The 24,534-nt window shown below is 42.4% G+C and overlaps 1 protein-coding gene across 1 annotated transcript in view; it reads left to right on the forward strand.

Moving 5' to 3' along the window:
- Positions 1-24,534, forward strand: part of Nlg-5 (neuroligin 5) — a 230,878-nt gene that overhangs the window by 114,911 nt on the left and 91,433 nt on the right. Inside the window, exon 3 of the mRNA XM_078187250.1 lies at positions 18,831-18,889. The gene's annotated coding sequence lies outside the window, so the exon portion shown is untranslated. The remainder of the gene's footprint in view (positions 1-18,830; positions 18,890-24,534) is intronic.

The raw sequence follows: 24,534 nt of genomic DNA on the forward strand, positions 1-24,534 counted from the left end.
ACCTTCCACACCTTCTACTATATATTCGGCGGAGCCGAATACTCTCCTCCGATTTCCACCTATTTCCGATCATTACAAGACTCCCTTTAATGGAAAGGACTTCGACTCTCTTTGGTCGAGATAAAAAGAATCAGAGATGGAAAAGTTCTCCGCCGTGGAAACCCGAGTGATTCCGTAAAGACGGAACTTTCTCCAAGCTGAAAGATGGGAAAGATCGTAGAACAGAGAACGGTGCCCGTATAATTTGATAAAACACGCGCTAAAATTTAAATCTACCGCGTGTCCAACCGTGGCGTGCTCCGTAGCGAAACGGTCGAGCGTAATGGAATCGGAGGGGGGGGGGGGGGGGGACAGAAAACGGAATCGCGTGCTTCGATTCGCAATTACGATGAGAACCGTAGGAAGACATTAAAACGCGAATTTACATAAGCACGGTCGCGCAACCACGAAATCTTGCCGCGCTGTAAATCCGCTTAAATCTCTTGCCTCGTATGTTGCGTTTCGCGCGCGCGCGTATAAATCATCGTCCATGGGAAACACGCTCGCGGCGAACCCGCGTTCGAGAACCGCCTCCTGGTTCCGACTGTCGCGCGCCGAACAACGCGGACGAAACTTCTGGCGAACTCGCGTAGAGTCAACCGAACACCCCCCCGGTTGTGCCCCTGCCTACTCCCCCCTCCCCATCCCCTCAGGAATACCGTGCCAGTTTTAGCTACATGCAATTATACAGAACTCAAGGCTTACATGCAAATCGGTTCCTCTTCAGTGGGATTTAATTGATCCGGTGTGATATGCTAATCTGATACGATTATGCGTCTTTCCAATAATGAATTGGGACCATCATGGATCTGGAACCAATCGAATTTACAAACGTTTGCAGCCTCCCCCCGCTACCACCACCACCCCCCGCGGACGATATCGACGAAAGTAATCCTCTGAACGACGAGCCGGCGACTCTCCGTGTTAGCGGTGCGCTTCCAATCGCTCGCCGATGATTTTTAACCCTTTCGCGTCGAGGCGCCCACTGTATATCAAGCTGCTTTTTCCATACATTAATGATACCCAAACAGAATAATATAGTATTTCATTTAAAAGACAGGGAATGAATTTTATATTATTTTAACGAATTGAAGGCAACAACCTTTTTGAGAGAGAGAGAGAGAGACATTCTACATGAAAATTAATGTTAAAAATATGTAAACATTTTTGTTCCATCACTTGCCGTTTACAATGTCCATTACGCGGCATTTATTTTATAAAAAAGAAAATCTGCACGCCTGTCGTTCATTTGTAACAATACATTAGTTCTACATATTCGCTTAATCCTATTCTCAATAATTACTATCATAATGTTAAGAACAAATACTATCCACGCGATAAGAAGAAATTTCTTTGATCGATAAAATTGCGACGCACGTTGTAATTGCAAATTAAAGGATGGTTACGAATTGAAAAATAAGCTCCAAGCTGAACAAATTTATTATCCGCGACGATCATTTATGTAGATTATACGGAAATACATAATATCTCAACTAAATTGAGCTGTAACTTGATTTCATTGCAGCCTAATTAGATTATATTGCAATTAAATTATAAACTAATTATCCTCATGATTACAATAATACATGATAGATGATATCAATTCGACAGACACGAACAATTGAATTATTTTAGAAGCATTGGCTCAACGGGAACAAATCCAATCATCGTGTAATTAGAACGGAATGTAATCAAACTATAGCGTAATTCAATTAGTCGAAAATGTCCTAAATTCGTTTCTTTTATTATACCAGAGATAGCTTTCAATTCGACAATTTCCATTTTATAAAAGAAAATGTATTTCATACGCATGAAAATGTTTCTTGTAACTCACAGCAACAGTTCTACTACTCAACAATTTTTTTAAATCCAAACCTTATTGTTATCAAAATTATTTTGGAACTTGATAGGACAATTTTAGAAAACGCGTTATTGATTAAACGTGATTAGCGAAACTAGCATACGTAGGCGTCATTAAGACCATTGAGAGTGGTACAGTATCTGTCGACGTTGCTTTTAGACCATATTACAGGCTAATACATGGAACAAACGATATGGAGAATAAACGCTAATGGGGCGAACCACTACCATAATATACGTACAGTCGGCATAAAAAGTATTCGCATACTTTTGAAAACCTTGTACAACTGGAACAACTTTCTTGTAATTAAAAATCATGTTATTTCTATTACATTAATTCTATTATATTAAAAATATAATAATACACACGATTAGTATTTTATACCATCGTTGTTAGTACTAAATAAAACCCTGTTACAATACAACATTAAATCTAAATGAAATTAATAATTAATTCGTACGAAGATCTTCTCGAAACATTTCTTACAATTTCAGACAAGATAAGAACTAACCCTTCACGAAGTCACTTTAACTGTAATTCTAAAGTAACGTTTCTGACATGTAGCATTTCCATTTTACAAGGTAAAGAGGTTATGTTCAATTCTTATAACGTATATATTGTATTAGTGCAGCAGAACGTAACAATTGTATTTGCTAATAATCTCAATGTCATGCTTAAAGATCACAATAAATTACATCAAATCCAAAATCTCAGAGCTCAGAAAACATGTTCGAAACATAACCAAAACATCATCGAGCGCAAAGGGTTAAACCGGTACGAGGTTAAACGTCTAAAAAAGAGTAAAATCTTTGTTATCGCCCCGGCTATCCGAGAGGAACACGGAACAAATATTACGGCAGAAGCGGAGCGAGCCCAAATAAAATATCCGGCAAGTAGAACAAGCAAACGCCGCGCTATTTGCATATGCAAATCAAACGAATAAAAATCGCGGACAAAGTAGCCGGCCGGCCGAGGAAAATATCGTGCGATCGGAACGCTGAAATCCGACTAAATGGAACGCGCCAATGAAATATCAAGCAAACGGCAAAGTTGGACGCGATACGGCCGGCTATGGATTAACGACTGGAAATGGGTGAACAACAACGAAAAAAAAAAAAGAAAATAGAAGAATCGCGCGTTAATATAGGGCGCGTGCGAGCTCACGCGAAAATTCAATCGTGTTAATCGCGCGGTGAACGAAGGACGGCGCGCATCGGAAACAAACATTACGCGCGTTGCGTGGTTCCCCCCACCCCTTACCGGCTCGCCTCTGGAAATCGCTGTTTTTTTGTCGCACGATCTCGCGCGCGCGGTGGGGGAGTGAGTGAGATAAAACCGGCGGGATTTTTGCGTCCACGATACGGACGTAATAACGGCGGCTTTTCGTTTTCCCGGGCCCCGATCGGGAAGCGATCGATTGATACCAGCGTGATAACTCATTAAGGCAGGACCGCTGCCGCCGCCGCCGCGGCACCGTCAGCCTTTTATTTTGACCTGATCGTGTAATCGTCGGATTACGGGGTCCGTGAACGAGCTCTGGCTTCCGCGCAAATTTATCTACACTCTCTCTTTTTCTCTCTGTCGGATAAAATCGCTGTGTGCACGATCCAGGTAAGTGAGCATAGTTCGGCAGGTTATGTGAGGTTATGTCAGGATTTGTCCCAGTATTTCGACTCGCGAAATTTTCTAAACGATTCGCTTTGGTCTGCTATAATTGCTACGTTTCTCTCATCATTTGTCATTTCGTCTCATCGTTCTCTGTTCTGAATGTTGTATTAAAAATGAATAAATGCTAATTAACGCAGCATGAAAGGAATACCACAGTGCAACGGGTTAAAAAATGTCAGAAAAATCGAAACACGGTTTTAGCGCATTGAATAAAATTTCTAGCATTTAATGAGACTTTCGACGAAGCACAAAAAAAATACCCTGGCTCTGAAGAATCGGATTCGATTTTTTAAATAATTGGGAATGCTTTTCTATTAATAATATGATTTATGTTTGCTTAAAAAGATGCGGAATTCTCCGACGGTTTCCGCAAGCGTAGCCGAGCGACGGTGCACCGTAAAAGGGTTAAAGTGGCCGCTACCGGTACGTTCACCCTGTCTTGAATAATTCGGCCGCTTTATTGTTCTCTAAACCACTGGAAGAATCTTCAGAGTCGGAGATGCAACGGGTGAAGAGTCTCATTACAAGAAGGACCGGGTCTCCTCTTGCCCGGACCAGTGGCGGGTTCATTGTGCAATCCTTAACCGTACGAAGACAGCAGAAATCCCCCGTCCTCGTCTCTCTGAACAGAGACCCGGTTTCTTGCCGTTTAACCCCTTCGCTGCGGCGGACTTTGATACGCGCCGGCTTAACCGTACGGCAAACATTCAATTACAATGCGCGCCGAAAGTGGCAGATTTTTGAAAAGGGACGCATTTTTGTAAAAACATATTTCTAATAATTTATCAACTAAATATATATACTAAACGGATACTAAATATATATAATAGTATATATACTATAATATAGTAAAAGTCGATTTATAGGCTATCGGTAAAGTGTTAACAAAGTCCATTCAACCTGAATAAATGCAAAACAGCACCGCAAATTTCGAAATAAAACGTTCCTAAATTCAGCCGAATTAAACGGTATCTTAAAGACGCATCGCTCTCCTTTTCATTCGTACGTCAAACGGTTAATAAGAAGCTGTCGCAGGGCGCACGTCGAACGGAATAAAAACGCAATTACCGGTCGCCGTGCGCGTCGAATCGCCCGCGGCGTCTGCTCGCCGTTAATCGGTGCTCGTAAATAAAATCGCATCCCACGCGTAATATCTACTCATACAGATCGCTGGCACCGGTGACTAATGTGTTGCCTCGTTAGACGTAAGCCAGGTCGTTTGCAGATTACTGCCGTCTTTTGTTGGCATTGGCGAAAGACATACGAGCGGCGGGGATAGGACGCGGAGAAATGGGTGGAACGGGCCGCCAAAGAAAACGACGGCGGCAGCGTCGCCGTCGACGGCGGCGAAAGGGAGAAGAAAGGCTTTGAAAAGGGGGAGGACGGCCAAACGAGGAAAAAGAAGAGAAGCCCGGCCGAAGGAAACTGTGGCTTCCACGAGCGGAAGGGAACACTCCGTTAAGCTAAGTCCACATCCTTCACCCGGAGAGGGGGGATGGAGGCAATAAAGACGTGCCGTATCACGCGGCGCTCTATACGTCGCTGTGGATGCTCCTTTACATCCGACCGGTTCACGATCCATCGCTTGATACCGGCGTCTCTGGAAGCTGCTGCGCGCGGTTCACCGTGCCAGAACACCCTAACTCGCTCTCCTCATGCCTCGCCTCGCCCCCTCTCAAACTACCCGCGGACTTGCACAATCGCGGGATCCTCGTAGACCTTCTTAATATGTGTGTTCCTTGAATGCCAGACGAGGCCGACGGTGCTCTCTCTGTGTCTTCTTCGGTATCCGTTCCCCCCTCTCTGTTCTCCCGCAAACACGAAACGCCCGACGACAGTATGAAAGGGGATTCACATTTGATGCCACTTTAACGGGACGCGACACGCCCGGTGTCGCGCTTCAAACCGCGCCGCCTCTTAGAAAGTAATCTTCCCGTGTATCTTACCGCGATGAAATCGGAGACGGCGAATTTCGTACGGTTTCTCTGTTCCAGCGTGATTACCGAAATTTTCTGGCCCCGCGGTGCTCTGCGCCTCTCTAGGGCCGATTTACAATGCAGAGTGAGACGGTGGTAGTGGGAGATTCGAGGTAGGAGATTTTATGCTAAGTTTTTTAGCAATTTGATGAGTCATAAGACTGAATTGCGTATGCATAAAATGAAGCAACGAACATTTTTATACAGTTCCTCCTGCTACTAATATACTAATATTGTACAATGTGCTATAGTATACTAATAATTTTCGAGCAGGAATGCGATGACTTGATTTGCACATGTATGATATATGCTTCAGTTGAAAATATTTCAATAATACAATAATAATACAGGGAACTGGAAATTCTGTTGCAATGACCAAAATCGTTTTAACCTTATTTCAAGCTTTGATACTATATTTCTCTCTATATTATATGTTACATGTTTCGACACCGAGTTTTTTAGTCGTGTACGCGCTTTTTACCCAACTTACCCCTTTACCTATGCTTCAGGACCTCGTTCCGTACCCCACGTCCAGGAATCCATGTACAACGCGAGGCGATCGCTTGCCCAACCACCGACGAAACATCGCGCGCACCTTGCCAGGTGAAACGAAATGCCAGGGAAAGTAGGTAGCATCATTAGACGTTCGTTATCGCCTAACTGCATCGACGTGTCCCGACGCATTGTCTTCCGGCGTTACCATTTCTCGCCACAATTACAAGAGAGAGGCAAGGCGAGGCGAACGTCATTATCAATCCCGAGACATAGCTCACTATCGTGGCAAACCGGTATGCAAACTGCAAAGCCATAAATTACACCAACCGGCTCGCATTATCGACCGATCGAGGCGAATTTCCCGAAAGCTATATCTGCTTGGCTGGCTGGCGGCAACGGGACACCGTGGCGCGAAACGTTATGGTTGCGAGCTTACGGAAGCTCTCGCGCGCGCCGAATAGTCACGGAGATACCCGCGAGGACGTCTTACGTGACTAAAGGTCGGATTTCGAGTTTCTGGTCCGGCTGACCAATTCCCTTTTGGTTTACGGCGGAAGTTCTACAGACTCGTCGACGCTTCCGGCAGAATCTTACGCGGATGATACGGCGATTTCGCGAGTGCCGCAGGGAATGGGGAAAATAGCGGAAAATGGACGAATATGGAGGTTAAGGGCGGTATGAAGGCGGTCTAGTGCCTTTCGAGACGGTGTATGAAGCGCGTTGCTATCTAAGACGCGATTCTAGCCAGGCGAAATGATTATTCACGTATTTTATTGCTCCATTGTCTTTAAACACGTGCCGCTTGTACAGCAAACTATAATTTTGTACATTGCTGTACAGCAAACTATTAGGAGTATAAATAAGTTTCCGCCGAGGCCAGGTGGTCCCCATAATTTCTTCTTCTTTGGGTTATCACAGTGGATCCATTTTTCATCGCCAGTGACTATGCGATGCAAAAAACCCTTTCGTTTGTGCCTGGCAAGCAGCACTTTACCTGCTCTAAAACTGTTACCTGCTAAAACTCGACATTTTCCCACGGAAAAAGATATACGATGCTGATACAAAATCGCTACTATTTTAAGGTTATGTTGTTGCCAGATGTCCAACCTTACGATATAACGTTCTACAACGGACAATTTCAACCGTAACATACTAGTGGCGCTATCTTTTGTGGAACGACGGAATTTTATTTTATTTTAAAACTAATATCTATTATTATCGTGTTCATCCAGTCGCCGTCCGTTCGGTTTTTACCGGTTTAAATCGTCCCTTTTCGCGGAGCCGTTGCCGCAATTGAGATCGTCTGGCGTCGGGCGACAAGAGGGGAAGAGTCCTTCCTTGTATCCTGTCTCGCGCGCAGACGTTATTAGCCGGAAACTTCCTTGACGAATTCATCCGCGCTCACAATCAGCGGTGTCAGTACTCTGCCGCGCGCGCGGGGGTTAGCTAGCGTCAGACGAGAGATCGTAATGGAATCCCCTGACAAATTGCATTTTACTCCGTGGCATTTCATCCCCGGGAATTGAAGAGCGGAATATTCCGACGGTTCTTTGGCAATTAGGGGTGTCCCGTCGCCGGCCGCGCGCACAATGCGCCGGAGACAATGCGATCTCTGTTCGCCGGAAAACGGGCCGCGGTGGATTATTTTTTTTTTTTTTTTTTTTTTTTTCTCGAAGAAGAGATATCGACGATAAATAGAGAGCGGCGGAGAAGAGATGGAAAATTGTGTTCGATCGAACTGCGAGAAAATTTCTCTGCGAACAGAATCCTGTGTATCCTGTGAATATCGCGGGGATTGATTGACGAGGAAAGTTACTCCTATTCGTTGCGTTTTCCGGGTTTCGTTTCAATCCATCTAACCCGTTTCCAGCTGTCCATTATTCCCCGGGCAAGGGGAGATTTTCGGCCGACGGTGAATTGACAGTGTAAGTCGGCGGTGGATACAGGGTCGAAGAGGTGAAAAGCAGCCGCGCTGCTTTCGAAATTTCCGATCCCGTGCCGGCGCGATCGCGGTCTGCCTCGAAGAATTTAGCGACGTGTAACGAAAAAGTCAGCGTTTACAAATGTTTACGCAATTTTTCTATATATATATATATAAAATTTTCTATAAAATATTTTAGAAAAATACTTCGAACAATTTTTTATTTATCTTTACTTGACTGTAAAAATATCTAAATTGTCATGAGTTAATTGGCATAAATTTTTCTTAATGCTACGAAATCAAATTCTAATTAAATAATATTCTATAGAAACGTCACAGAGTATTACGCTCGAATATCGTGTATTATTCTCATTGTACTATGATAGCGGTTACCTTTCGTTTTCTCTTTCGATGCTACGCGCTTTTGTTCCGGCAGCCCTTTGTAAAAGTAATTAGAGCTTTTTTTTTTTTTTCGTAACCGGAGTACCTCGTGCACCGCGACACCTTCTTTCCACGTCATTTCTTTATCGTATTCTTCGGTCTACTTTTTCTTTTCTTTTTACTCTTTTAACGCGCACTTGCGTTCGAATATTATATTTTATTATTATTAATATTATTATTATTATTCATCGTCAGTCACTCTGACACCTAAATTAAAAATTGTTCACTAAACACAGTTAATCGATTTATACACCAAACTGCTCATTTGTTTCTAAAACAGCCGTAACAGGCAGCACGATTACCAACTTAAGATTTAATAACCTACAATTTCTGCGAACTCTTAAAACCGTAAAGAAAAACCTAAAATTCTCGATTCGGAAACTCGAGTTTACGCGTTCGCCGCGTTAATGGATCTAAAAGCAACATCAACCAATTTTATCCAGATTAGTTGCGTAACTTTTGTTCTTTATTTCATCTTCGCCGTGAAAAAAAAGCAACGACCTTCTTTTTGCAGCGGAACGCATTTAAAGTTTTCCGGCACGGAATCCCCGTTCGGCCGACGGGTGCTGACGCGCTGCTCGCCTTCGAAAAGGTTCTAAAAGCCGGGATACTTCAAATTTTGTTACCGGGATTCAATATCATACTTTACCGGGGAGAGAAACACTTTCGAAAGACGTAATCAAAGTTCGCTTTCGAGTGATGTAAACAAAGTACGCTCTTGCCGGGATCGATCGGAACAGCGACGGCTGAAGTTAGCGATGGGTTAAAGGAAAGTTCCGTTAAAAGGAACTTCACGTAATGTTAACATTTGTTAATAATATATAAATTTGATATAATAATATAAATTTGATATTTCACTAAATATTCGCCTTGTTAATACTTTACGTAATCTATAATTTGATATCTATTATTGAGATAAATGTGTTAATATCGTCTTCAATATTATTATAGAAGTTTTTTAAATATTAGATACTTTTCGCAATTAATAAAATAAATGAGAAATAGAAACGAAAATTTAACATTGAATTTTTAAGGTCAAACGATCGAAAGGTAAATTGTTGACAAGACGTACCATTATTTCATAAATGGCGTTGCGAACAATTACATTTAAATTTCGTAAAAATAATATCCACAAGTCTCATAATTTTTACATCAATGTACCGACAAACAAATCAGGAAACATTTCCCATTGAATACATACCATACCTATTGTTAAACAGCTCGGCGTTTCCAGTCGAGTTGTCGCGCCGGCAACTTAACCACGGTAAAAAAACAAATCCGTGTTCAACGGCAACAGAACGTTCTTTCGTTTGGAAATTTGTCCTAAACCAGGCCTGAGAATATAGTTTGTCAAAGCGCGAGTCGAGGCTCCTTGTTTTTTTCTCTCTCCGAGCGCCGGTTGTTATTTACGTCCCGTGGGTTATTTTTTTGAAAGGCAACAGTCCGCCGACCGGCTGGAAATTTAAGGGCAAACTGCACGGAAAAAACAGCGCACTACTCTACCTCCCCCCCCCTACCCCCCCTCCTTGTTGAAACGTCGAAATAAGGAGACACGCTCGTTTTATGTAACCGGAGAAGCTTCCTCGGACGAGAATTTTCGACTCGCAAAACCAGCGTGCCCTCTGTCTCGCTCGCAACTCTCTGCCGCACAATCCGCGAAAGCGTCTGCTGAAATTAACCTCTTGTCGTGCCAAGAAAACCATTATTTTTAGGCGAACTTCGAGACTTTGTTTAACAGTTTCCGATTGTCAGATTTAGGTCAAATATGCACCGTTTTGTTCTATAATTTCTTGCCATTTTAAAGGTATCTTGGTAATGCCTCTTTTGTAGAAGTCTTGGCCTCTATTAGCGAAAAACTCTTGCGATCGACTTTCACAATCTTCTCTCGACGCCAATTTTTTATCGCTAAGGAAGTTTTGCAAGGCAAGATAAACATGGTAATCGCTTGGTGCTAGGTCCGGACTATATGGTGGATGCATCAAAACGTCCCAGCCAAGCTCCTGAATTTTCTGACGAGTCGCTATAGACGCGTGTGGCCTGGCGTTGTCTCGACGGCACGCGACACCTCTCCTGTTGGACATGCCAACATGCCGGTCAACTTCGATCACTTCTGTGATTTTGTCAACATTTTCTACGACAGGCCTACCTGTACGAGGCGCATCTTTAACATAAAAAATACCAAGACAGAATCGACGAAACCAAAATTGTGTCACAGTTAATATGTTAATGTTATTACTGTGTTATTACTACATATGAATATTATTATTTTAATATTACGCGGAGGTGGTTCACGGAAGGACGATTCGAAACCGCGTTCCCGAGAGGGAGTGTAAATAAAAAGAGACGGTTCGCACCATTCCGGATTTTATACTTCTGCCGGAGCAATCGAGCAACCAAAGTGAAATTTCATCGCGCCTCTCCTTTGACGCCTCTCCGAGAAAAGGGAACATTGATGCACCGCGGCGAAGCGGAGAGACGCTGCGCCGTGTGAATCACTCATAACTTGCACGGGGAAGACGCTTGAAAGCAACCGTGCTACGTTGACGATCGTCTTACTGTTCATTTAACCTTCGGGGTATAGCTTTTTGCCGGCTTTTTCTTCGTTCGATCACAGACGTTTCACGTTTTAATCGAATTTACTGTATTAACAGCGTTCGGCATCGACTGTTTTTTAATTCGATTTTTAATTCGATTAAATGGTTAATAAAAATATTCGGAGGCGTTATAAAAATCGGCTAATGAAAAGAACGTTTCTCTATTAAAATTCTTATACGTAATCAAGTATTAAAATCATACGTTATTTCTAACAATTTAATCTAGACTATGCCGTTAACAAACACAATTTTAAAACTAAAATTAAAATTATATTAAAACAAACTAGTTTACAAATATATCGGCAATATCTTCGCTCTCTGCACAAAATAAAATGCCAACACTGTCAAAGTCTCCAATCATTAAAATCGCGATGAAATATCGCGAATAGTCGATCGACGAATCACGGCGGCGTTTGCGGGCGCGTTTACATCGTTGCCGGATAAATTCGCGGCGACGCAAAGTAACCGTGGCCATCTTTCCTGTCCCCACGATCACCGAGCAGTTGTTCCACGACGCTGTGAATCAAGGGAGCGTAAATTCACCGGCGGCCCACCGGTTAATATCGTCCGGGATGCGCAACAACTTATGAAAACGCGAACTTGTCCTTTATCGTCCGGCATCGTCGGCCATTGTTGCGGTGATAAACGCGCGAAGAAAGTTTCCCTGTTAAGAGATAAACGCGCGGCAGGAGGAATCATCGACAATGGTAGCGAGAGAGAAGGCGAGAGAAAGATAGATAGAGAGAGAGAGGGAGGGGGAAGACAATGAGACCGGGTGAACTAAGCCGGCGGCCGCCGGGGAGCAAAAGTGCACTGAATCACGCGTTATGGCGGGACGAGAAGCGGGCTCAAGTAAACCAAGTGTTATGGGAATTGTGGAAGAAAGTAATACAGCCCGGAGAGCTCGTTAAATTATTTTTTAATTAGAACTCCGCGCCCGTGGCAAGGAGAAGATACGCCCCCCCCCCCCTGCTCCGTAACAACTTTGTTTCGCGAAAGCCGAGGGGGAATTGAATCGAGGAATTTCGGCGCGAAAATTCGTCTTATCAGGAATTAACTCGTTTTCCGCGTCCAAATCCGTCGGAATCGTATTCTTCGATTTTCTGCGGGGTGAAGCAGTCGATTGTTTATTGTGCGCGGACTTCGGCAGTTTCCAACTTTTGCGAATTAATTGGCATTTCTTAAGAATTGATGAAAAACAATACCAAGAAGAAAATCACGCCTGGTTATGTCAGTATACTACTGATTAATGTTACAAAACTTCCAGGCAAGAACACCACTTTAAATTTGTTCGCGCATTTTCGGACATCTCGCAACTGCGACTGTCTCGAATCGGTCTCTCGATAATAATTCACCGACGGATAATTTATCACAATGACAATCTCAACGGTAATATATTATAACGACAATTGCGACCGTAATACATTATAGCGACAATTCCAACGATAATTTATCGCGACGGGATAAAAATAGTCGATCGCATTAGAAAACTTCGCGCGATATAAAACCATTAAACAAGCCTCTCGTTTCTCTCTTTTTTCCGGCTCGAAACCGAACTTGGCTTAAGCTGTTTCCACGTCGAATGCGTCGATTGTCTCTCGGCGATCGATATCCGGTTTTCATGATGAAATGATTCTTTAAACTAATTGCAAAGTACTATTACTTATCTATTACTAATTGCTATAATATTCGAAATATTCGATTGTCCGTTTGACAAAGAATTTTCGACGCGACCGCCGATCGATGGAACCGCCGATTTGTTGATGTCCCGCGCCGCGTCTCTAAGGGGGGGAAGGGGTGGGTGGGTGAGAGAGCCGCAACGTAATTTTGTTAGCACGAGTCTGTCAATTTATCGGGACCTGGCCCGCTTAATAATGGTAACGGCGGAACGATTTACGGAAACGCGCATTTCCACCCATAAAGTTCCTTTTCGACGTTCAATTTGGCCGGGCGCGCATTGTTCGGCCGTTGCTTTTGTATCAGGCCGGGGCTACAACGTTACGTTAAACGTCAGTAAGGGCTCCCCTGTGTGCGCGCGCGGCCGCGAGTGCCCCCGTGTCCGTGTAGAACAAAATTGTTGCCGGGGAAATGGAAGCGACCCCCCCCCCCCCTTCACCGCCCCTCGCGGTAAAAGGGTTATATTCAATATTTTAGGCCTGACGTGTTGAGGCTTTCGGTAGAATGCCCGTGCGAAAAGAGATCTGACCGCGGCAGCGGGGGGCGTGGCCACGGTTAAATTGAGTAGACGAAACTGTACAGTCGACACCTTTATCCCGCGAGTGTTGATTACCCTGCACGGAGAATAGGGGGACTTTGTCGTTAAATGATTCGACGAAGATGCGCGCGGAATGTTATTCATAGAATGAGATTTGGAGAAATTACTAAATGTTTATTGCAAAACGGCTAATACTCGAAACATGATAATATGCTTGATTTCACATCGTCATTTTGAATTGTTTTTCTTTATGAAGACTAGTCGTACTCTCGACTATTATTATAAGTCATTAGTCAGGTAAAATAATCAAATTATTTGAGAAAAACTTCAAAATTATGAAAGTATTCGAACGCTTACGTTTCTAACATTTAATTAATGAAATATTTATATATTGAGCTGAAACATTTGATATCAAATTATATACATAATAAAGGATGGCTCTTAAGATCACATAAATGAAAATATGCTTCAGTTTAATGTTCTAAAATTAATTAAATAATTATAGTTCACGACATCCTATATAATTCACAGAAAAAATTAACAAAACAACAAAAACAACAGAAAAATAACAGCAAACATCACGAAACGATAGCATCCTAATATTCTAAGGCCGCACTACTGCATCCTCCACCTGTGCAAACACGAATTCAACAATGCACTAGGAATCTTATTAAGATAATTCTTGGCAAGATAAGGATAACATACCACTTCAGCATAATGATGATTGTAGACGTGGTTGCGCGGCGGCGAGACGTGGTCGGAAATAAACTTGGGGAACGGAAACGTCTTTAGAGAATCAATGCGAACACCGAGTCGTTATTATTAATATTCGCTGAGAAATTAGAAATTAGTTGTTAAATTGTTAAAATCATAAGGAACCGCGGGAACACTGCCGTCGACGATCCATATTTCCTGTGCTGTGAATGCTAATGTAACGATCGAGTTGGAAACTTTCCTTCGGCAAAGTAAGCATAATGTTCCGTTTCGTCATAATACCGAATGCGGATGGTTTTGACGTGGAAACGCGTGGGTTGGAACTTATGGTCGGCGGAGCGGAGTCAATAAATTTAGAATTTTCCAGGTGAAATATCAATATTTTCGAAACTAAATATCAAAAATATAATTATAATTACATTGTATCGACTACTTATTATAATTGTAAAATTATTCATATATGTATTATTTGTAATACATAATAATAATACTCTATAATAATTATGTATAATATGTCTACTGAATTAATCGATTCGGATAGAAAATGAGAAATCATTCGAGTAGACAGAATAATAATATTATATAAAATATTAAATATTATATTCAACATATTCAATAAAAATATTATATCATGTATAATAATATAATATCAGTTATATTACATATTATTATTATTATATACTCTGAAAAGAAATTATGTATTACACGTACATATATTAAAAAAGTGTACCACGCATTAATCATAATTATTATATACATTATTACAAAATCTGTCCGATAAAACCAAACTAACAATTACACCAGACGCAAACAACCATCCAAAACAATTCGCATAACGTCCAACCGTGATCACGCAGCAGCGTAGACAGTCGAGCAAGGAAGTTGCCACTGCAAAGTTGAACACCGCAATTTCGTTCGAGCTTAAAATCCATCAAAAACGTATAAACATAAATTAATTATCACAAGCAACTCTTGCCCCCCTCCCCTGCTTTTGTCGGCCCGATATGAATATTTCCGTTTTTTTATTGCCCCGAGTCCAACTTCCTCCCCTACCCCCCCCCCCTCCCCCCCCCGGCGAACTATTAATGCGTTTATTATTTTGCCATTGCGGCTGTGTCTAGCGCACCGTCAACCGAAGTGAAAACAGAGGCTTACACGGCTGAAGGACAAAGAGAGAGACAGAGAGAGAGAGAGAGAGAGAGAGCTTGATTCCGCTTCGCAAACTGTTTTCTCGCGGGCGATATTAAGCGGAAAGTTTGCTCCTCAATTTATGCCGGCATGTTTAACCCCGGCCGGTTGCATCGCGCTGTAATAACAAAGACGCGCGCGGGCTGCGTCAGGACGGCGAACATTTGCAGTGCTACGAACCGCGTCGCGTTCTACACACAGAGGGAGAGAGAGGGGGGGAGTTACGCGTGCGACGGAACAACGCTAGCAGGCTACGAGGGCCTCTCCGTGTATCCGCTTTGTTTTATCGAATTTGCGGCATCGTTGTTGGTTGTACGCAGCACGCGCGCGTTTATCAATATTCTACGCGGAGGAATAATAGCACGATAGATGTTTATACGCGGCTACTTGCGCGATATTGTACTTTTAAATGACCGCCGCGCGCTTCTTCGAAATAGCGGACTGTAGACGCAATTTCTTCTCTTTCGCCTGTGTTTGGTTGGAATTATTCCTTTGGGACATTGTACTTGGTGATTTTCTATTTTGGAATCATGGACTGTTTTCACAGATTTTTATTGTATTATCAGTAGTATATTTGTATGTAAGGAAAACGTAGCGGCGACACAAAACTGTGCGCACTTTCAAACGAGGGCGCCACAGTTAACTGGTTAATATACCTATCCGGTTGATTTCGCTCGGTGACGGAAAACATCTGGTTATCAGTTACGGGGCACCGTGAACAGCCGGTTTCAAAGGGACACCGACGAATCCCCCGAAGAATTTAATAGGAAAGCTCGACCGTCGTGTGCCGTTGCGCCGATCATTTCTCGGTAGCCGTGAGACGAGGCTCTTCCTTGAGCGATCCGAGGATTTTCGATACCCGTGGCGCGGTAGTGCACTCCAGTTTCCGGGGAAACGACGATTTTCCTTTCGATTTCCTGGCGAACCTATAACGCGACGGGCGGATCGCAGTTAGGGAGTGGGGAAAACGCGATTGGAAATTGGAACCTCTCTCTCCCTCTCTCTCTCTCTCCCTCCCCCGGCCCTCTCCGGTGAAAAGGTGTGCGCAATGCGAGGATCGTTTCCTATAGCCTCTCTCGCACGGTGTGTACGAGGGCCGCCCGCGAATATATGCAAATGAACGCTTAACAAAACGCCGGAAGAGAGGTTAATAAAACCCCGTCTCCGGCGGAATCAATTTGCATTGCTCACGTTCTACCCGGCCCTTATGAATGGAAAAGAAAACGTTAAGCTCGAGGTTCTAACGAGATCAAATTGCGATCTGTGACGCGAAATATAATCCATGTCAAATATATAAAAATTCCTTTTTCGGCGCTTGAGTTGAAGTTTGAATTTGGGAGAAATAGAGAAATTGAATTTCTATTGTGAAAGTTCTATTGAAGTTCTATTTTAATTTTTATTCTGTTTTAATTTTAAATTTTTATTCTGTTTTAATTTTGAATTTTTATTCTGTTTTAATTTTGAATTTTTATTCTATTTTAATTTTTAATTTTCATTCTATTCTAAATTTAACATTTTTACAGCACCATTCACAAAATGCCGGCATTCTTTGATACTGTAGAAATGAACATAACCTAGACAGGTTCGACGCGCTTTGATTTATGACAATATATATTGTCGAACCTCTCTATTCCTATTTACTACAATTATGTAATTTATATTAAATTATAGAGAATTCACTATGATAATAACAAAATAAAAAGAACATTCCTGAACGTAATTATTGTTATAACAAGTACCCTTTCATCATCTATTTTTCTTAAATACGCACAGCAACAATATTCGTCTTAATCAACAGATATGCTTAGCATTTTAATTAAAAAATTCTATCGTTTTAATGAAAAAATCCTAACCTTATATTTAAGGCACGATACGCAACTTAATTTCTATTATTTCGCAGCGCTCTTAAAAAAGAGAAATTACAAGGTAAACATCAGAAGAGGAACATCGCTCGAAACGCACGAAATTGCAGGCCTCTGGCGTCGCACAGTTCCGTGTAGCCGAAGTTCGAACTCGTTATTAACCCCGGTCGCAGTGTATTGATGTGTCCATACGTTACTCCGCGCCGCGAAGTGAGATTTGCTTCCCGAAAAACTAATTTCGCGTCGCGTCGGACGTGCGCGGGAACAGTGACAAACAGCAAGGACTTCATTCGGGTGAGCTAGGCACATTTGCCCGAGGAAACGTGACGTCTTTCGCTTCTGGCCATCGCTCACCGAAAACCGTGCGGCGAAACGAGTATTTCTCTCGTGCTCCGGCTATTGGAGTTCGCGTTCGAAACGTTCAGTTTCGAAAGGTAGTCCGCAGCATTTTCAAGAAGAACTCGTTACGTTTGCGGTTGTGGAAAAGAATGCGCCTAGGCTGTTGGAATATTATCGCTTTTTAACGTTAATGGGAAATGGTTTTTTACTAGCTTTTGGTGGGGGTTGTTGACCCTTTGAAGAATTTTTAACCAGGCCGGCTGACGGCTCTAAAGCCACATTTATTATTATTTAAAGCCATATTTATTATATTAATTTTATCTTCACCAAAAAGGTTAAAAGACGCCTTGTATAATTATTAAACGCTGCTCCTACGAAGAGTAACGATTACAAAATTAATTTTGTAAAAATAGATATAATATGTAGAGATATCTATTTTTAATTTTTAATTTTAATTTTGTAATCGTTACTAGTCATAGAAACAGTGTTTAATAATGAATAAATATAAGTAAATAAAAGATCAGTATACATGTATAGTACATGTATAGTACTAACCACATAATTTCCCTACTACACTGACGCTATACCAATTAATTATCAATTCTGTTTACAAACGCCGCACTATAATTCTAATTAATTACAATAATACAATACACTGCAACAAACGTTCCTTTTCCATTTACCACATACGTCCGCGACATACAGCAAAGATAGGAATCGCAATATATGGGATACAATAGACACCATAGTCCCGACCATAATTAGCATATAAATTATTGCAACGTCAAGGAGGCTCGATGTGTTCCAACTGCGATCTGCTAACTAGCGAGGGAACTTAATTTAATGGACACCGGGCACGGCGGCGACGTCATAGCTCGCACGCTTGATATTTCCTAACGAGCTGACACCCGAGTACGTTCGCGGACTTGGTGATACGTGCACCACGCCGTGGGTCCAGCGATGGTCCGAAACGGCGGACTGTTCTTAGGCGTGCCAATTCCTCGTTAGCCACCGAATTTTCGTGAGGGTTATATTATCACCTAACCGCGCGTTGCGGTGGCAATTTCACCGATTGCCAGATTATGGATTGAAGAGTTTCGATTATAATGAACAAGGATATATTAGGGTGTCCTATAATATTAGGGTGTCCCATAAATTCTTTTCGACTTTTCATTTTTAAAGTATCGAAGGTGTTGCTGGGAGTAGCCGAAATTAACGTGTATTAATATTATTATTACTATTTTATTGTTATTTTACTATTATTATTATTATAACTTGTTTTATTATTATTTTATAGGATTTATATGTGTGCAGCAGAATTACGAAAGCTAATATACTATAGCAATTTCTGTCCAATCTACTCTTATATTAATCAAATTATTTTAATTAACGCGTTAAACACATTTTCGAAGATTTTCACTAGAAAAACACGTACTATATCGCGTCTAAATTATCATATAAATTAAACACTTCCGATATTCAAATGTAATTTTATATCTCCTTCGTTTTTGTTACAGATGCAGTTTACACGATCTTTAGGAGATACAATTGCCATTAACAGCAACTAGTAATAACTGTAAGTAATCACATTAACAAATAAATTTTATTTAATTATATTCATCCTACTAGATTGTTGTTTCTAAACCATTTATGTCAATCTCCATCGTTCGCAATCGAATTACAATAATCAAGTTGTTACTATATTATATTAAGGTTATGTTAAGTTTCATATCCTTAATAGTACCACTTTGAACGACGAGTGTATTCCGTACGATCGCGCAAACACACGTTGAACCAACGAACGCACCCCGACGATAGCCGCGAACCATGTAATATTACGGTAAAATGACAAACCGAATGTAAACAAAGCAGATAGGAAGTTTACGAAACTGTGTAAACCAACCTCCACTTACACATCCATCTTCCCACGGTCGTAGTTTGTTTCCTGAAATAGCTGGCGCGCAGTTCGGTTGGCACCGCTGCTAGTTTTCCTACATTTCGCTGTCAGTTTAAACGAGAATCACCGTGAGGAGGGGGGGAAGGTTGTTGGCTGGTTGATACATACGCGCCTTAAGGTTCATTATCCATTCCTTCAGAACTTTCGGAAGTTCGTCTTGTCGCGACCCCCCCCCCCCCCGTGAAACAAACATGCGGAGGGAAGGAGTGATGGGACGCGACTATAGTGTTTCAAATTTCATCGTTCGCTTTAATCGATATTTTAAGTGTAAATCTATTTGTTTTATTAACACTTTACCGACCTCGCCATTCCTGACGTAACCTCCTTCGTCCTCGCTCGATTATTGCAACACATGCTGGCGCTTGTTATTATTAATTTCAAAGGCGCTCAGCAAAGAGATCGCCATAGTTACCTGGTTAAAGATCCTCCTCCGCGAGCATAACCTCAAAATCACGCACAAAAAGGCGTCGTAAAAACTTACATAACAGCCTAATATTGTTCCCAGTTATCGATGATGATATTCGCAGGACTCTGGCATCGTCGTGCGCGACAACGCGCGGATTACGGTCGGACGAGATTTTAATTGTCCCGGCCAAAGCAATCGACGCGGATCTAATTACGACAATTAGCTTGCGTCGTCCGGGGGGAGGGGGAGCGGTATTCCCGCGGAACCGCACGTTCGCTCGCAAAAATACCGTGTTATTTAAATTATACTCGGTCGTTGGCCCTCGGTAGGGGGGATAGGGGGGGGGGGGGGGGGGGGGGGGGGGGGGGCGATCGATACGCGATTTAACCACCCTCGTCACTCTCGCCGGGCTATCGGCCCGTTTACTCGACCATTTTATTGCAATCATGGCAAAAAGAGAAAAAAAAAAGAAAGAACGACGGACACGGTCGCGACCGCTAATCAGTGACCGGGACGTGTGCACGCTACAAAGCTCGATATCTTCGGGATTTCAGATTTCCGGCGAATTTTACTCAGTCGATTTTTTATTGGCTATGTTGTCGAACGACTGCGATTTAGCAAATTTTAGGGATTCGTTTTTTGCGAAAATGTTACGATTTCTTTAGCTGATTCTGTTTTTAGGGTGGTATGATATATATTACTAAATATTATATAATAAATATCATTGTAAAAAGAGAACAAGAAATGCGACTTCTGCTTCGACTACTCACTACTACGTAGCGAAGGGGTTAATTTGAATCTCGGTTCCGAGTGCCTGAAAAAAGCTCGCCCGACCCGACGAATCGATACGTCTTCCGCCCGGATAAAGTGTTTATCGGTTAAGCGAGCGATTTTTCGAAGCCGGGACAGTTTGCCGGGTCTAAACGGCGGCACGGTCCCGGCGGAGGAATCACTCGTTCAATTTCGCACGGCGAGAGACCGCAGCGCCGTACAGGTTGCGCACTTAATCTGAATTTCCTGGAATCGCCCTACCTCCCCCCACCGATTAGCCAGCAAGATACCGCGGGCACCGAAAAGAATGGTGTTTCGAGGTGGCTTCGTCCTCCAGGCGAGTCGATCGCGTGGATCGGCAAGAGGTCGAGCCTAGAGCTGGCGGCCCCGCCTCCTCGTGGCCCCCGCTGGCGACGGGGTATCGGGAATAGCATGCTCCTGTGAGACGGGGCGCTTCTACCTGAAGATGACTCCTAAAACTTTGCGTCATCTCCTTGACTTTGGTGAAGCAGAGTTCAACCCCAGACCCCTGCGTCATCTCCCTGAAGCATCGACAGCGACCCAGAGCTCAACCTTGGACTTCCGCATCACCTCTTTGACTAATCAAAACATGCACTTTCAACCCCAAGCGCCGGCTACCCTGATTTGTCCTATATAAATCCCAAGACACAGAATAAACTAGAATCAGTCAGACAGAAACCTCCGACGCGTTAAATTCTCTGAACCTCTAACTCTGAACCTTCCATTAGCGTATGCGTACGTTATAGGTCGCGTTCTTAAACCATCATTGCTTTTATAAATAGTAAAGAGCTATATCGAGATCTGTACGCGTACAGATCCTCTTTCTTCTGCGAGTTCATTTGTGCTACGTCCCGTGACACTCCCGACACGGCGGCTAAGTTGGCCGTTTCCTAACCAGAACGATCTTCCTCCCGGATGACCCTTAAATGGAGATGAGGGGATTTTTCCCTGCCTAGCGCGCACATGTTCCAGGTGTGCGCGTGCCTCTCTTGTCAGTGGTTTATCGCCCCAACACCGCTGGTAATAGGCTAAATAGCCTGGCACGAAGAGCTAGCGCTTGCGCTCAGGTATAAGCTCGAATGGAACATTAATACCTCTCTCCCTTCCCCCGATCAAGAAGGCGGTGTTTTATTTGGTCGCAGAATTTAATCAATGAGCCGGGCGAAACCACCGTCTCAAAATCCGGCGCGCGGCCGAGGTCCGCCACTCGACAGGAACATTGTTACGGCGGGGATCTAACGAGTTTTTCCGTGGCGGGCTTTCGGCCCCCGGGGCAACCCGAATCCTTGGAAATATGCGCATCGATTACCGGACCCGACGGGAGGAGAGCACCGTGGCCGCGGAGGAAATGCCCGGCATAGTGGCACTTTACTTCCATCGAAATATAATTTCGTTTACCGTGTTTGGTTTGGGACGGATGGAACACGAAAACTAACCTTTTTCTCTGACCGGCTAAATTATTGATGAGCTTCACCGCAATGTGTTCGTTGCAGCTCCCTCCCTCCCCCTCTCTGTCTTTTTTATTTTCTCTTTCTCCCTTTCTCTTTGTATCTCCCATCTTTCCCTCTCTCTGCCTGCCTTGTTCTCTCTCTCTCTCTCTCTCTCTCTCTCTATCGTTTTTATATTTATTATATGAAATATGATATTTATTATAATTTAGTAATATTACTTTATTTTCTAAAATATAAAAGTTAAAAATCATAATTTATTTTTCTTTTTAATGTTATAGTCAACTGTTATGTTAATTAACAAAAGTATCTCGTGTAAAGTATGAAATAAAAGTATATAAATGATATGTATGCATATATATGGTATGAACGTATGTACATTTATATACGCTGTATATATGTGTTCGTTGTTCGTATATAAAATGGTCGTTCTTCGTGGTCGTGTATATACGGTCGTCGGAGCGAAAGGGTTAAAGCGCACCGACAGAGTCGGCACCGTGCAGGCGTCGCGTCGCGCTGCTTTTCTTTGTTCGCCGGGTCTCTCAATTACCGATTCTGTAGAAAATGCTGCGGTACGAGAGGGCGGACTTTACCTAAATGGAACTTCTGAGGTGGCTTAGCCTTACAGCGGTGCCAGCTTTTAAAGGCACATTGTTGCCACGTTATGTCCCTGGGAAAACACTATCGACGACGCTTGCGACGTGAACGTAGCGCTGCGATTTCGTCCAACCTTCTCGGCGACGGCGCAGATTTCGCCTAATATGAACCTAAGTAGCAACACTTTTTATTTTATATAAAATTGTTTATATAAAATAAATTTTATTTGACTTATGTGAAATAAATTAGTAAACGTCAAATTTCATTTCACTTAATAAATCAAAATAAATTTGTATACGCCAAATTTTAATTGTATAGCTTCTCATTAATTTGTTCAAAAATTCATTTTGAATACGTGTTAAATTGTTGGAAATTTTTTACTTTTCATTTCACGTGTTTTTCAATTGTAATATTCGTTTATATTATACAAATTATATTTTACATATATATGACGTAAATTATATTTCATATATATTATGCCAATTATATTTCGTATATATTACGCAAATTATATTTCATACCCAAATTAAAATAGTGGAAACCATAAGTAAAGTCGTTCGGTGAGCGTCGCATAATCGTTGAAATTCTCACCTAGTCAATTCTATCCGATTTACGGCGTTATCTGTTGGGAAATTCGAGTAGCGATTAGCTTCGCCGCATTAATAATAGGATACGCGTTACGAATCCCAGCAACACACGGGCCGATCATTTATTGTCCCACCTGCTAATACAATAATTGTTTCCTACGGTTTCTGGATTCGATCGCCTCGATTGCGGCAACCTTGAAACATTTAGCCACCTACCTAACCTTAATAATTAGCTCTCTACCTAACCTTAATAGTTAGCTCCCTACCTAACCTTAATAGTTAGCTCCCTACCTAACCTTAATAGTTACCCCCTACCTAACCTTAATAGTTACCCCCTAACTTTGATAGTTAACCCGCTACCTAACCTTATTAGTTATCCGCCTACCTAACCTTAATAGTTAACCTCCTATCTAACCTTCGTAGTTAGCTGCTACCTAACCTTAATAGTTAACGCCCTACCCAACCTTAACAGTGATCCGCCTACCTAACCTCGACACTTAACCCCCAATCCAAAGACGCGTCCCAACATCGCCGAAATGAACCACGACCCTGAAAATCGGCGAGGTTTTCGTAGGTCGCTTCCGGTCGTATTACCGCAACCGAGCGCAACTCCCCCAGGATTACACGAACTGCCGGCGGTGGCAGATTGCTTGGCAAATAGGATTGTGCAGCCAAACAACTGCGCTAGCAGTTACGAGAGATTGGTATCGCGAAACGATGCCGACGTAGTCCATGTTGTCGTGGGGAGGCGGGTGGAGGGAGGTCTAAATCGACTCAAGTTTTTCCATATTTGCATTCGCCGCCGCGAACTCACCGGCGAAAGATATCCGGGCAACGGAAGTGGCACCGAGTGCCGGAAGTAGGGAATAACTTAGGCCGTCGGTGAATATCGTTCGCGGCGTTGTTCCCCCTTCCGTTTAACCCCGCGGAGAAACGACGCGAAACGCGGGGCCTTCCTGTTCGACGAGAGTGCCGAACGCTGTCCGTGAACAGTCGACGCGAGTCTTTCGAAGATCGATTGCTATTGTTCAGGGATACGAGGACGTATTTGGATAATAATAATATTAATAATAATAGTAATAATAAATTCTTTGTAATTGGGTCAGGCAAGTTTTTCTCGTGATGTTAGAAGGATTAGTTTATTACATTGTGGTTAGAAAATAATTTTCAAACGTCGTAATTAATTGTAATAATAATAGGAAGAATACTTTGTCTGCTCTTTTATTTCTAATTTTCGAATTGTATTTAGGAAAAATGATTCTGATTTTCAAGTATTAACTCTTTGTGTATTTGGTGCTAATTTCATTCGAAATTTAAAATGGTCTTCCTAACCTGTAGTAATTTCATTTGAAGTAACTTACTGTATTTTATATGGTATAGTTACTGCATTTATTACAATATTATGATATTAAATAATATTAAATACTGTTAAAG

This window comes from Augochlora pura, chromosome 7, assembly GCF_028453695.1.
Source record: "Augochlora pura isolate Apur16 chromosome 7, APUR_v2.2.1, whole genome shotgun sequence".
Lineage (NCBI taxonomy): Eukaryota > Metazoa > Arthropoda > Insecta > Hymenoptera > Halictidae > Augochlora > Augochlora pura.